This window comes from Haemaphysalis longicornis, unplaced genomic scaffold, assembly GCF_048455015.1.
Source record: "Haemaphysalis longicornis isolate Haplotype H1 unplaced genomic scaffold, Haemaphysalis longicornis Haplotype H1 scaffold_207, whole genome shotgun sequence".
Lineage (NCBI taxonomy): Eukaryota > Metazoa > Arthropoda > Arachnida > Ixodida > Ixodidae > Haemaphysalis > Haemaphysalis longicornis.
This window is the reverse complement of record NW_027526298.1, coordinates 66,310-79,461: the sequence shown is the minus strand read 5'-3', so window position 1 is coordinate 79,461 and position 13,152 is coordinate 66,310. Positions and strand designations below refer to the sequence as shown.

The 13,152-nt window shown below is 51.5% G+C and overlaps 1 pseudogene; it reads left to right on the top strand.

Moving 5' to 3' along the window:
• Positions 1-11,290: 11,290 nt before the first annotated feature.
• On the top strand, positions 11,291-12,818 carry LOC144172442 (uncharacterized; annotated as a pseudogene).
• The last annotated feature ends 334 nt before the right edge of the window (positions 12,819-13,152 follow it).

The following is a 13,152-nucleotide window of genomic DNA, read 5'->3' as shown; positions in this document are numbered from 1 at the left end:
TTTTTCTCGTTGCTCAATTTCTTTTGGACGCTGTAAAAATTCATTCAGCCGCGATTTTTCAATGGCAAGGCGCAGCTGGCGCTGCTCTTCCAGCAGGTGAGACAGCAAATTCCTCTGAGATTTCTTTTTGGTGCCAGAGGAACGCGGGCACCCAGATGCTGAACACACCGAGCCTGAGGAGCTGCTGGCTGGGCTGTCTAGCTCCGCTGCACTGGGGCTTGAACCGCCAGCAGTTGTCGGGTCATCTGGCGGCGGTTCGGAGGTCTCTAGAGGAGGCTCCTCATCCTCGCACTCGTCGTCAGGGCTGCCATGCTGCATCTCAAAGATGATCTGAAACAGTTCGCACGTTCAAATGCAATACTCACTCATGCTTATGTTCACGTTCTACAAAGAACTTGGGGGGGGGCTATGTTACACGTCACCCACAAGGTGTCCAGATGAAAACCTTTTTGTTTTAGTGCGTGTATCCACTTACGCTAGCATTGCGGTTATTGCCGACGCATTGTACCATGTGTAGCAATGCTAGTCGAAGCGCTCATTTGGTATTCACAATCATACACCACTACATGGGCATGAAAATGTACTTGATAAGCCCCTTGCATTCTTCATTACAACATTGTGCGCCTCAAAACAAAAAATAACAGGAAATCAAAGCACGCACTGTAAGACCTTCACCAGGTGTTCACCCATTGCCTCCTCACCTCCTCCACAGAAGCCTCAGGGCAGCCAGACTCCTCTGTTAAGCTTCTGTCATTCGCAGGCAGCGAACGCAGAAACTCGTGCAGAGCCCAGTAGAATTTCCACTTTATGGCTGCACTGCCTGTCCCCTTTGTCCTGTTTAGGGACCTGAAAAGAGAAGAATTATGATGCTACAAGAATATATTCATTTCTTCAAATTATTTCTTCCAGTAAAATCAACCTGTGTATTTTCCTTTTTGACAGGAAATTCCAAAATTGTTAACTGCGTGCTGACCTGACCAAAATAATGTGCCGGAGCAAAAGTAAAAAGAAAATGAAAACTCACGGCACATACAAGACCCTCGCAGCCACATACTAGGGACCATACACATACTACGAGCGCACTGCATTTTACGCCCCATGCTAGCTAAAATGTGCCTTACTATGGCGAATAGACCCCCAGCGACATCCTCCATGCACTCCACTCCACATGCGCTAGCAACGTGATCTACAACATTCCCCATTCCCTGCGCGCGCTTAGTAGCCAGTCGCGTGAGAAAGGCGTCACTATTCAAAGGGCTTGCAGTTAAGCGATGGCATGTGAAGTTCATAAATATCCAGCTTCGCCGGTTATTGGTTGAGACGTTTCCATGCATAACTACACAATACAAAAAAAAACAAGCGGGTAATCAGGGCAACATAAAAGGAGAATGGAAAATGCCGCGGCGAGTGGTAAGACTGCGCACACGTCTGCTTACCTGTACTGGTTCCCCAGGTTTTCAATTTTTGTTTTCACCTCCCGAATGGTCTTCTTGATACCTAAGGCGCTAAGGTCCTCTGTAATCGCTTCGTACACTTTTCTATTGTGCTTAACACGGCGGAGGTCGGACAGATGGTCCTGCCATATCCGTATCAATGCGAACGTCTCGCTCTCGGACCATTGCGTGCGTTCGTTTGGGTTACCGCGGCATTGCGGGCGCGCGCATTTTCCGTCCCCATGCCGACGGCAGCCATGTTGAAATGGTTGAAAGTTGGAAAAGCCGGGAACCCATGCGGTCACACTGAAAGCGGAAGTAATTCATTCAGAGTGCTCAATAAAGCAAGCGAAAGCTTTTAAAATAGGGAAGATCAAATAAAAAGTGGCAAACAATAAGTTTCTTATTTCTTTAAAGATATTTTTTTCTGGTCTTCTGCTGTTGAGAGTATCCAGTTGGTCCGAATTCACAGTCGAATGAGTTCTCTGGACTCATTCGGTACCGAATGTCATTCGCAGCGAATGTCATTAGACTGAGCCCGTGTGACAGCAGACGAATGTCATTTGAAACGAATCTCATTCGTCTAAAATGACATTAGGTTGGCGCGTGTGACAGGGGTATAATACTAGAGTATGATGGTAATGAAACAACATAGAGTGACTAGCCCCCGAAAAGTGACTGCATAAGTGAAACCCGCAGTAGTACCAGCTGAGACCAGGTGCCGCTGAGGTCTCCGTACCAGCCCGTGTGCCTTCTCGCCCTGGGAGGGCGGCCTCAACCACGTCGTATTCGGTGGGGACTGGTGCGTTTTGCAGGCCACCATTGCTGCTGGGCGAGCAGCGCCGTGACGGCAGGCAGCCTGGGATGGTCCGAGCTGCCACCCCACTGTGGGCCGACGTAGTAGTAGTAGTAGTAACTTTATTCTGCCCAAAAGTTGTGGTGATTGCACCACTGAGCTGTTCGCTCAGTCGTCTAGACAGCGGGGCTCCCGGTGTTTTGGGAGCTCGGTGTCTTCAGCCAACTGGGCGAGGGCTTCTTGCACGTGGGGAGCTGGGCTAGAGATGGCAGCCTCCCACTCTGTTAAGGATGATATGTTATGAAGGATGGGATGATTTCTTCTACGTGATGCGGCGTGGCGTACTTCTAAGTCTCATTCCGAGCGAAGAGGTGGGCCTGTACTGTCGAGCGCCCTCGCAGCTAGCCTGATGTCTTCCTAACAGCTAGGTTAGCCCCTCGTGCGGAGGTGCCGTCTCAAGTGCCACCGCTTCCCTAAGAGAGATCAGTGGCACCTTGCCTGGTATTGATGGGGTGTCCAACCTGTGCATGTATCCAACATCCAAGCAGGAGTTTGAATTTGGAGAGTCCGAATGGTCCCGACTATCCAGATGTGGTGCTGGGGAGAAGGCCCCACCCAACCTGCATAGCAATTGACGATGAGTAGCTCACTGTGTTGCCATGTGACACTCGTTGCAACTAATTTCTGACAAATTTTAATCGGTAGGAGTTTGATCTCTGAATCGTGCACCACCGTTGCTACCTTTGCATTACCAGATGCTGCTATTACTCGGTGCGTTAGAGGAAATCCAGTTAGTTTGCCCTGGTGCAGATAGGGCTCTTGAATTGCTGAAATTTGGTGCGAATTGATAAATGTTCAAATTTTCGTTTGCGCGGAAGGCTCTTGACAGGTTAGCTTGGACTATGCGCAGGTCGCTCATTTAAAAGCCCCAAGCCCTAATAGCCACTTCGGCTCGCTCCCTGAATACTGGGCACCAGTGGGCCAGCATGGAATGCTCCCGCTCAGCAATGCCCTCTCTACGGCACGCCGGGCACTCGAACACCGCCATAGGGCACTGTCAGGTGTTGTGCCCCTTTGAGCAGTGCATGCATGTTGCATGCTGTTCCCGGCATTGTGCACCATAGTGCCCGTATTGGGCACAGTACCCACATCTCACCACTCGCGGTTGTTTATAAATGGGGCACCCCACTTGCAATTTTTTCTGATGGAACAGCTGCCGACTAACCCGCCTGGTCACCGACAGAATTGTTGTGCGGAGTCCGGGTTGTCCCTCCCCATCCCCAATGATGCGGATTTCCGGGCACTCCCCATCCAACTCATTTTGCTCGAGCAGCTGTGGGACCAGCGTCTCCGGGCCAACGGCGGGGTCTATTCCTACCATCTTGCAGGTGTGGCGGCTCTCCTCCCTTTCCCTCACCCTCAGGGCCTGTGACGCGCTGCTCTCTTGTATGGCGGAGGCAAGCCTGTTCAGCTCCTCTGCATCTGAGGAGACGACCGCCACCCCCTTGCTGGTGGGTCTCAAGAGGACCTCCTTGAAACCGAGTTTCTGGGGGTTGAAGGTTCTCTGCACCATCTCCATTACTTTTGTTGGTGCGATGGCCTGGTGATCAGTTGATTCTATTATGGTAGCTTTTGTCTCCTTCCTCTCCGGCTTCTGCTTTGCGTCCTTGCTGTTTTCTACACTGATCTGCTCTGCTGCGCCCTGGGCGGTGTGGGAGAAAGAGGGCTTCCCTGCGGGCCTCCGGTCCAGCTGGTGGCCGCGCACTTCGCCCTCGAGTCCTGCCACCTTGATTGCCCTCCTCTGTGCTATTTCTTTTATCGTCTGGAACGCGCTTAGCAGTTCCTCTGCAATTTGTTCTTTCAGGCCCTTTGCGTGGGCCCTCATAAGCTGTCGGAGGAGGAAATGTCCCTCCGCCGAGCTCAACTCCTCCTCCTCTGCCGCCTCAGGGAGGGAGGGAAAGTCTCTGGCCAGTGGCCCGCGTGGGCCGTCTTCCCCGCTGCCGTCTTCTGAGCTGCTCTCCTCTCCCTTGCTCCTGCTGCCTGAGCCGTCCGAGCGGGCCGAGCCAACCGTGCTAGCCACTGACCCGTCATGGTCACTTTCGCTCTCGGAGGTAGCCACGAACTCCTCCGACTTGTGCGACTGCTTCCCCTCGCTTGTGCCACCTCGTTTCGGTGTGCCTGACACCCCTGCCGCTTGCTCTACTGGCTTAAGTCGCCCTACCTCACCCCTTTTCTTTCCTGCCATTCGTTAGCTGTCGTGCGGCCAAGCGGGAGCCCCCCCCCCGCCCCCCTCAATAAAATCAGCTTAAAAAAAAGAGGGGAGGGGCGGCAAGGGGCCGCAAGGACTGGACGGCCCCGGTTCGCAACCTTGTTGGCACCCGCCAACAATCACCACTAATTTCCACTTGCTGGCAGAGAAGACATTCTTTGGCTTACTTGATTGTTATTTTCTGTCCAGGAAAGGTGAACTTTCGGTGAAAAATCTCTAATTATCACATTTTTCGCTCGATTTTGCCAATTGAGGTGTCTTTTTCTCAATTACTTTACTTCTAATACGGTACTGCTACTTCGGTTTGTCTACAGCTGGCGGTTTGTAGAATACTTTTTTTCCCCTTTTTTTAAGTTTTTAGCTGCCAATTAAAAACTAATTACCCGAAATTAACAAAAAGGTGGTGTTTGCGTCGGGTGGTTCTAAGGACCACTCGGTACAAATTTGGTTGTACTGACCTAAAGCTGTGTTGAGTTACAGCCATCGAAGAAGGTTATTTACATGTTGTGCTTGGGTGACAGATTTTTCAAATTCAGGTTAAAATTCGCTACCTAACTCATTTTCGGCCCGATTTTGATATGGGATGTGTCTTTTTTTTCGCTAGGTCGCGCCGAACACGATGTTGGTACTCTTATTCAGCTAGCTCGTATAGTTCGGGACGTACGTCACCACGTGCGTGGTGGCTTTGTTTACCTAAATTTTAGCTACTAATTAAAAACTAATTACCTGCAATTAACAAGAAAGCTGGTGTTCACGTCGGGTGATCTTAAGGACCACTCGGTACAAATTTGGACGTCCTAACCTAAAGCTGTGCTGAGTTACAGCCTTCGAAGGAGGTTATTTATATGTTGTGCCTGGGTGGCAGATTTTAGATGCAGAGCGTCTGATTCACTCGCCTTGTCCCTCCGGCGTCGTCGTCGGCGTTGTCCACCCCTCCCCCATTCTCCTCGCCGCGCCAGCTGCGCTCTCCGCCGCTCACCCCCTCTCCTCTCCGATAGCGAACACTCTCTCGCGAGGGGCATTGGATTGGATTCGATTGGATTGGCTTGGATTGAATTTGGGTTGGATTGGATTAAAGTAGATTGTGTTGCGTCATAGCCGCGGCAGACGCGCTGGGGCCGGCGCATGTGCAGTACTCTCTCTTCCGCGGTTTCCTCTCCTTCGGGCTCGCTGCGCATATAACCGGTGTGCCGTTCTCCGGCAAAGCAACATCCATGCTTGGCTCAAACACCTAGAGTCCACGCCGCTTTACAAGTACGCCTACGTCGTCATCGACTGGGACCGGCTTACGCAGCCCCCTCAACGTTATGCGCGCTATAAAACGCGGTCCCTTCGCCGCCCCGCCTATGCGTCGCATCTACACAGGGGTTCCCGCGAATGCACTTTATAAGCGACCCCAAACCATCCACCGCCGGCGGCGGGGGCGTCCGCAGTGCTCCTCTATATTTAAAAAAGAAACAGCATCCGGCGCCAGGTTTCGATCCGAGGACTTTGCAGCCGCAGCGCGACGCTCTACCGACCAAGCCACGGACGCGACGCTGATATCAGTGTCAGTGACGCGCCTTATATCTTTAACGCATTCAAACTACGTCGTCAGCGGCGTGCGTTGGCGACTCAGCGGCGTTATAGCGGCTTGATAACTGCGTGGTGTAGACGTGATACTACAAACCCGATGGAAGAGATGGAAGAGAAGGCGGCGAGGCGGTGGGCTGCGGGGGCCGAGCGCAAGCGCCGCGAGCGGGCCGACAACCGTGCATTCGCACTTTCACATTCTCCCCCTCGGGGAAATGCGGGGGAATTTTTTCATCTCGTTTGACTAACACTAACACCACTTTTAGCGGAAAATTTACTACAGAAGGCTATATTATTAGAAAAAAAAAAGAATGCCTATGCGACCCACTATAGCTCATTTCCCGCACTATATGACGTGTTATGGGCAGCTGTGCGATTTCCTGCCTCAGGGAAAATCCAACGGCAAATCAAACAGAGGTTTTAGGTTCGCCGTCTCCTCGCGGTTCTTTTTTCAAATTCCGGTTAAAATTCGCTACCTAACTCATTTTCGGCCCGATTTTGTTACGGGAGGTGTCTTTTTTTTCCGCGACGCGACGCCGGACAAGCTGGCGCTACTCCTATTTACGTATCTATTCTAATTTCCGACTTAGCCAACCACGTGGGCGGCTGCTTTGTTTGCAAGGAATGTCAAAGACTTACATGATGTCTAACACGGTGCAAAATGGACCAATCGAGCCACGGTTAGTGTCAAAACGATCGCGTTTACAAGCGCTTCACAGTCGTGCCAATTATTTTGTTATAACTTGTCTGGTTTCTGAGTTACGCGTGAAAGTTCAATATGGGTATGGGTGGCGAGGGTGAGTTTTCAGAAAAACTGCTCTACATTGGTGATTTTTGGGCCGATGTACACAAAAATGGTATCTATGTAATCGCTAGCGCATTGCGGTCACTTTAGCGTTCTTAGATTTTAGCGGCACATGATTAAAAGCGAGTTTTCTGTGAAAACGTTTTTTTTTCAAACTTTTAATTATGAATTAAAAACTAATGATCCGATTGTAAAAAATAATAGCTTGTTGTCGTCGGCTGATCTAGGAGCTGTACTCCCTGTTCCCTAGTTGCAGAACGCAGCACGCTTATGATGGGTGCCCCTGCCCCAAAACAGGGTGGAAGACTGTGTGAGCCTATTTTTGCATCGGGTAGTAGGCTCACACTACGAAAAAAAAAAAGCCAAATGCCTCGTCATCTAAGTAGTGACGCGCATGAATGGATTAACGAGATTCCCACAGTAGATAGGGACAGATATATAGGTTGAGGCGATGTAAAATAACGTTAATTAACGGCCTCTGCCCGCAACACTAAGTATCAGTAGATAGGGACAGTGGGAATCTCGTTAATCCATTCATGCCCGTCACTAATTAGATGACGAGGCATTTGGCTTTTTTTTTCGTAATGTGAACCTACTACCCGATGCAAAAATAGGCTCACACAGTCTTCCACCCTGTTTTGGGGCAGGAGTACCCAACATAAGCATGCTGCGTTCCGTAGCTTGGGAACAGGGAGTACAGGCCCTTTGGGCTTCCTCCAGCATGGGATCGCCACACCTTCATTTGTGCACATCATAGTGCGTCCGCGGCGCACTCATACGCGCGTAGACTTCTGGTGCACCCGGAAGCCACGCACACCCCCTTGCAGACACCTGACACTGAGAACTTTGCAGTCGTTCCGCCCAAGGCCGAGGTCGGTCAGTGTTTGGGCACTTTCCGAGGCCCATCCCCCGCGGTACGACAGCGTTATGCTCGAGACTAGAGGTCGGAGTTCCTCTCCCATTTGCTCAAGAAGTGAGGGCTCCATGTACTTAGCGATTTTCGCCAAGTGCGCGTCCGATAGTGAGATGCGAGTACTGATGACTTGGACATCCAAGATGGCCCGCTGCTGGTCTCTTTGGCGGACCAAGTCCGGGATCCTGGTGCCCACTGCCGTCTCGAATCGCTGTTCCTCCATGACCGTCCATCCCTTCTCTCGCAGTCTTTTGGCCACGTACCGCACCAGCACATCGTGACGACGAATGCGCTCATGGTGGGCTCTGTGGCATCTCTGCAGGACGTGTCCCAATGTTTCAGGGACCGGACATCCGGCTCGGCACCTGGTGTTCTCCTGGCGTCCTCTCTTTAACCTCCTGAGTGTGGGCATGGCGTTAATATGCATCTTGACGATGTCAATGTATTCTCGGCCCCTCAGGAAGGTTGGGCCTTCAGAGATCCACCCGGTGCTGCCCGGGGCATTGCTGCTGTCTTTAAGCGCTCGCCCATCTGCGCTCTCGTGTAGGCATTTGATCCAGTACCTCTGGCTGTCCATCCTCCCGTCTAACTTGATACCCCGAAAGGTGCAGAGCCGTTCGGATTGGGCCAGACACCTCCTTACATGCACACTTGTAGCAGCTGTGCGACAGAGCTGGCTGTCGGAGTCCCTCAGACTCTTTAGCCTCCTGACCCGTAGGCCAGGGATCAGTGTGCGCATTCAGGGAATGCCTAGGCCGCCTTGTGGTGTAGGCGCATAATAGAATCCAAGGGGAGTGTCCTGCGGGAGTGCAAGCCATCTCCGGACATAGGAGCGCACCTGACAGTCGAGTTTTAGCAAGGTCTTTGCCGTCGTTGGGCCCAGCACCAGTCTATGGTATAGGCGAGGTAGCAGGTAATATGTACTTCAAAATTACCAATCTTTGCTGCGGCTTGAGTGGCGCTTTGGCCACCCTTTCCAGCAGACCTGTGACCTCTTTTCCTGGCCGTTCCCGCTCCTTGCCCACGGCATTGAAGCGAATACCCAAGTATCGCCAGACAGTTGTTGTGTCGGCTGATGGAATAGGCTCTCCATTGATGTTGTAGGTGCGTTTTGTGTCTATGTTGGACACTTTGTCTTTGCCCGACGGTTAGAGAGTGAGTGCCAGAGACTTTGCTGGGTTCACTTGGAGTCCCCGCCCTGCTAGAAACTGCTCGAGAACGCTCAGCTGGTGTTGCAGCCCTTCCGGTGTTGCGGCCAACAAAACGATGTCGTCCGCGAACGCCATGCAGTTCGCATCAATAGTCTCCCCTTTCAACCTGATGTTAGGGTCACATGTCACTAACCATTCGTCAATCACTAGATTGAAGAGCAGAGGGGAGAGCGGATCGCCCTGTCGTACCCCAATCGTCGGATGTACTAGGAGACTTTTGTTTCCATACTGTAGTACCGATGTGGCTGTTGTATAGAAGTCCCGAATGTACTTCAGGAAGTCAGCGCTGATCCCTTTTCTCCGGAGACCCCTCACTATTGCCTGCAAGTTTACCCTGTCGAATGCCTTAGCTATATCCACGGAGGCCATGCAGAGGGGCTTTGCCTTTCTTTTCGCCAGGATTACCACATTCTCGGCACACCCATTGGCCGGGATGAAAGCTCGCTGGCGGTAATCTAAAGTTACCGCCGCTTGCTACCGCCGCGTACACCTTGTGCATCAGCCTTACAAGGACCGAGACGCGGTGATCGGCCTGAAGTCCGCGGCGTGCGCAGCGCCCCCCTTCTTGGGAGAAAGATGGTTCTGGCATTCCGAAGACACACCGGGAAACATTTCAGGAGTTGCAGTGTGTTGAGCAACACCCTGAGCACTACTGAGGGTATCTTCCGCAGCTCTTTGGGTGTTAGGCCGTCTGGGCCAGCTGCGGAGCTTAGAGGCAGCATTGATGCCTTGATGCCTTGCGCTGTGATTACAGCGTATGGATCATATCCGCGTGACTCATCCTCTATCTCAGCCTCCAGTGACACAGTCTCCGAGGGAGCAGTTTCCATAATCGACTTCCACTCCTCCAGCAGTCGCTTCGGGTCTGAAACGTCGGCGACGACTTTGCCGTCCAACACCTCCCTTGCGCACTCACTTTGGCGCTTCTTAAAACGTTCCTGAGTCTCTGCATACAGGCGCTTCTTTTCTCTGCGCCTGTTGGTCTTTGAGGGAGGCAGAGGTGGAACTGCTGCGCCAATTGCGCCATTGTGCGCCAATTTGCCCTGCTGCGCCAAGCTGCGCAGAAACGGCAATTTGCGCGATTATTGTCCACTCAGAGCATACAGCGCCAAATTTAGCCGAGTCATGTCGTCGTCCGGGCAACACTGAGCGCTGGCTACACAATAGACGCAGCCGCATCCACGCCGCATCCATAGGACGGCAGTTCGGTGCACTCATGGTTCCCTCGTGCTTTCCCGGAAAACTTTCACCAGCATGAGTAAAAGTAAGTACTTTGAACAGTTATCATATAACTTGAGGCATGGCCTCTAGAATTTGCAGCTGCTCGAAGACGAACGACCCTTCGCACATCCTTCAGTTTTTTTTATTATTATTGCGCGAGTACGCAGTTAGTGTGGTGATTGATGCCTAATTTTTCGGGGCCTGCACGAACTTTTTTAAAAACAAAAGTGTAGGGAAGTTTGCACTTGTGCGCAAGACATGAATCTCGAAGCTGTTGCAGGCGAGTATTGACGGACACAGTTATTTTCAGTAGCACGCTGTGCTCGGAACGCGGCCACTTCCTCGGCCGTGCGAACTATCCGCCCTGTTCTGTGTGGATAGATAGCTCCGCTGTTAATAACGGCGCTTTTGCATCTGAAGTTCATTTGAAGCCGAATTTTTCGCGCTGCTTTAATGAAAGAAGTGGTGTGGAGCTAAAACAATTGCCTGCAGCGCGCCACACAGCCGCCGTACTCGTTCGCGCGCCGACGAGGCCCGACTCGACCGCGAAAGCGGGCGTCTTGATGGGATGCTGTGCCCGTTTTCGCCTTCGCGTCTATCACGAAATGAGGCGTTGTGAAATCGCCATTTTCGTTCGCTGCCTGCCTTTGCCTGCCTGTCATGCCTGCCTTCTCGGTCGACGCGCCGGTGGCAGCTTGCTGCGAATACGGCATCATATTGTACGGCGCCCGTATTCGTGTTCAGGCCTATCGATGCGAGACGATGCGCGCTCCGCAAGCGCCGCGCGGGTAGAGCACGTTCACGACGCCTGATTTCACGGTTGAGGCGACGGCGGCAGCGTTCGTGTCGGGCCTCGCCGGCGCACGAACGAGTACGGCAGCGGGGTGGCGCACTGCACGCGATTGTTTTAGCTCGAAACTGCTTTACCAAAAAAATAATAAAAAAAGCAGCCACCGTTTGTAACATAGTGTTGACTACCATACAAATAAATGCCAAAAAGTCGCTACATTTAAAGGAACTGGCAAAAAGCAGGTTTGAGTCCCGAGTAAAGGGTAGATCAAGGTGCCAGCTTCTAGTTGATAACTGAAATAGGAATACAAATAGGGGACACTGCCCCTACTTGAATCCCTGTTTTGTGGTGAGCAAACTGACACTTGTTGCCGGTTTTGTTTGAAGACAGTTTTTGATGTCTGGCTTTTTTCTTTTGTCTAGAGCGGTGCACCAAGCTGAACATTGATGTGTTCACGAAAACGGATGCCAATGGAGATTTGATATCACTCTGGGGTAAGCCAACTTCCAAGGACAGCGATGCCTTTTGCACGCTTTGCTGCACCACTGTACATTGTGGGCAACATGGCACTGCAGCGATATACCGCCACGCAAGCTCTGAGAAGCACATCGCACAAACGAAGAGAAACCGCAATGCAGAAGGTGCCCTTACCAAAAGTGCAATAATTCAAAGCACACTGGATCTACACAGTGCAACAGCGGTGTCACTTCAAGAAAAGTTCACGAAGGCAGAAACTCTTTTTGCGCTTTCTGTGGTAGCGAACAACCTTCCCTACACATTTGGAGATGCAGCAACGGCAACGTAACCCCACATGTTTCCAGATTCCGAGACTGCGAAAGGCTTCCAATGTGGATGCAAGAAACTTTCATACGTCATTTCTGATGGGCTTGGGCCGTATTTCAAGGCAAAAGTTAAGGAGCTTGACATTTCCGACACATTTTACACCATCATGATTGATGAGAGCCCAATCCCCGAGGACAAGGTGCAGCAGGTGGACGTGCTTGTTCGGTACTATAGCGCTGACACCGAAAATGTTGTAGTGGAGCATCTCCAGTTGTTTCATTTGGGCCATGCGACCGCTGATGAGCTCTTTTCCTGCATTGAGGACGCCCTCACTGATGTTCGTAAGAACAACATGATATGTTTTTACAGTGATGGCCCGAATGTAATGAAGAGCCTCAAGCGAAGGTGAAAGACAGAAGGGAGCCCCAACATGGTCGACATTGGTGAATGCGGCCTCCACAACGTCCACAATGCTTTTGCTGCTGCGCTAGATAGCTTCTGCGCGGAAGTGGAGTCTCTTGTAACTGACGTCCACTACTACGTAGAGTTTGCCACGAGGCATGCAGACATGAAGGAGCTGCAGAGGGATCTTGGAGTGCCCCAACTAGAGTTTTTGCGACACGTGAGCAGCAGATCGCTGACATTGCTTCCTAGTGTTGAGCGAGGGCTTAAGTCGTATGATGCCCTCACGGCATTCTTCTCCAAGGCTGGACAGCCAAGGTCTTCATTGTCTGCGAGGCATAGTCGTCTGTCTTCCGCGTTTTCTGAGAAAACACTGCGAGCAAAGCTGCTTTTCCTTCAAAACGCTGCTCAGATATTTGACAGGTTCCAAACACTGTTCCAAAGCAAGGAGCCTCTCGTGCATGTTTTCTATGATGAGATGTTGGCTCTCGTGAAGCAGGTCCTTGCCAAGAGTCATTTGCAGCTGCTACTGGGTCGCAACTGAAAGAACTTGATGTACAGTCCGCTGTAAATTGGAAGGCAAAACCTGAAATTGGCCTGGACACGGAGCAGTCAATGGAACAATGGAGTCCTATAGAGAAGAAGGCATTGTACATCGGTGCAAGAACCTTTTACATCGCTTGTGCCAAGTACTTGATCTCGAGACTTCCACTCGACAACAAGCTGTTGTTTCATTTAAGGTTTATAAACCCAGCCGTAGAAGGGAGTTCGACACCTTCGCTGCGCTGTGTGGCTAACACACTGCCCCAAGTCATCCCACCCTATGATGTGGCATCACTCACCGGCGAGTGGAACTCCCTGATCTGCGAAACCAGTGACTGGGAATCGCCACCTAATGTAGTCACCCATTGGGCGAGTGTGTTCTCACTACAGACGCCTGCTGGGCAGGCTAAGTAC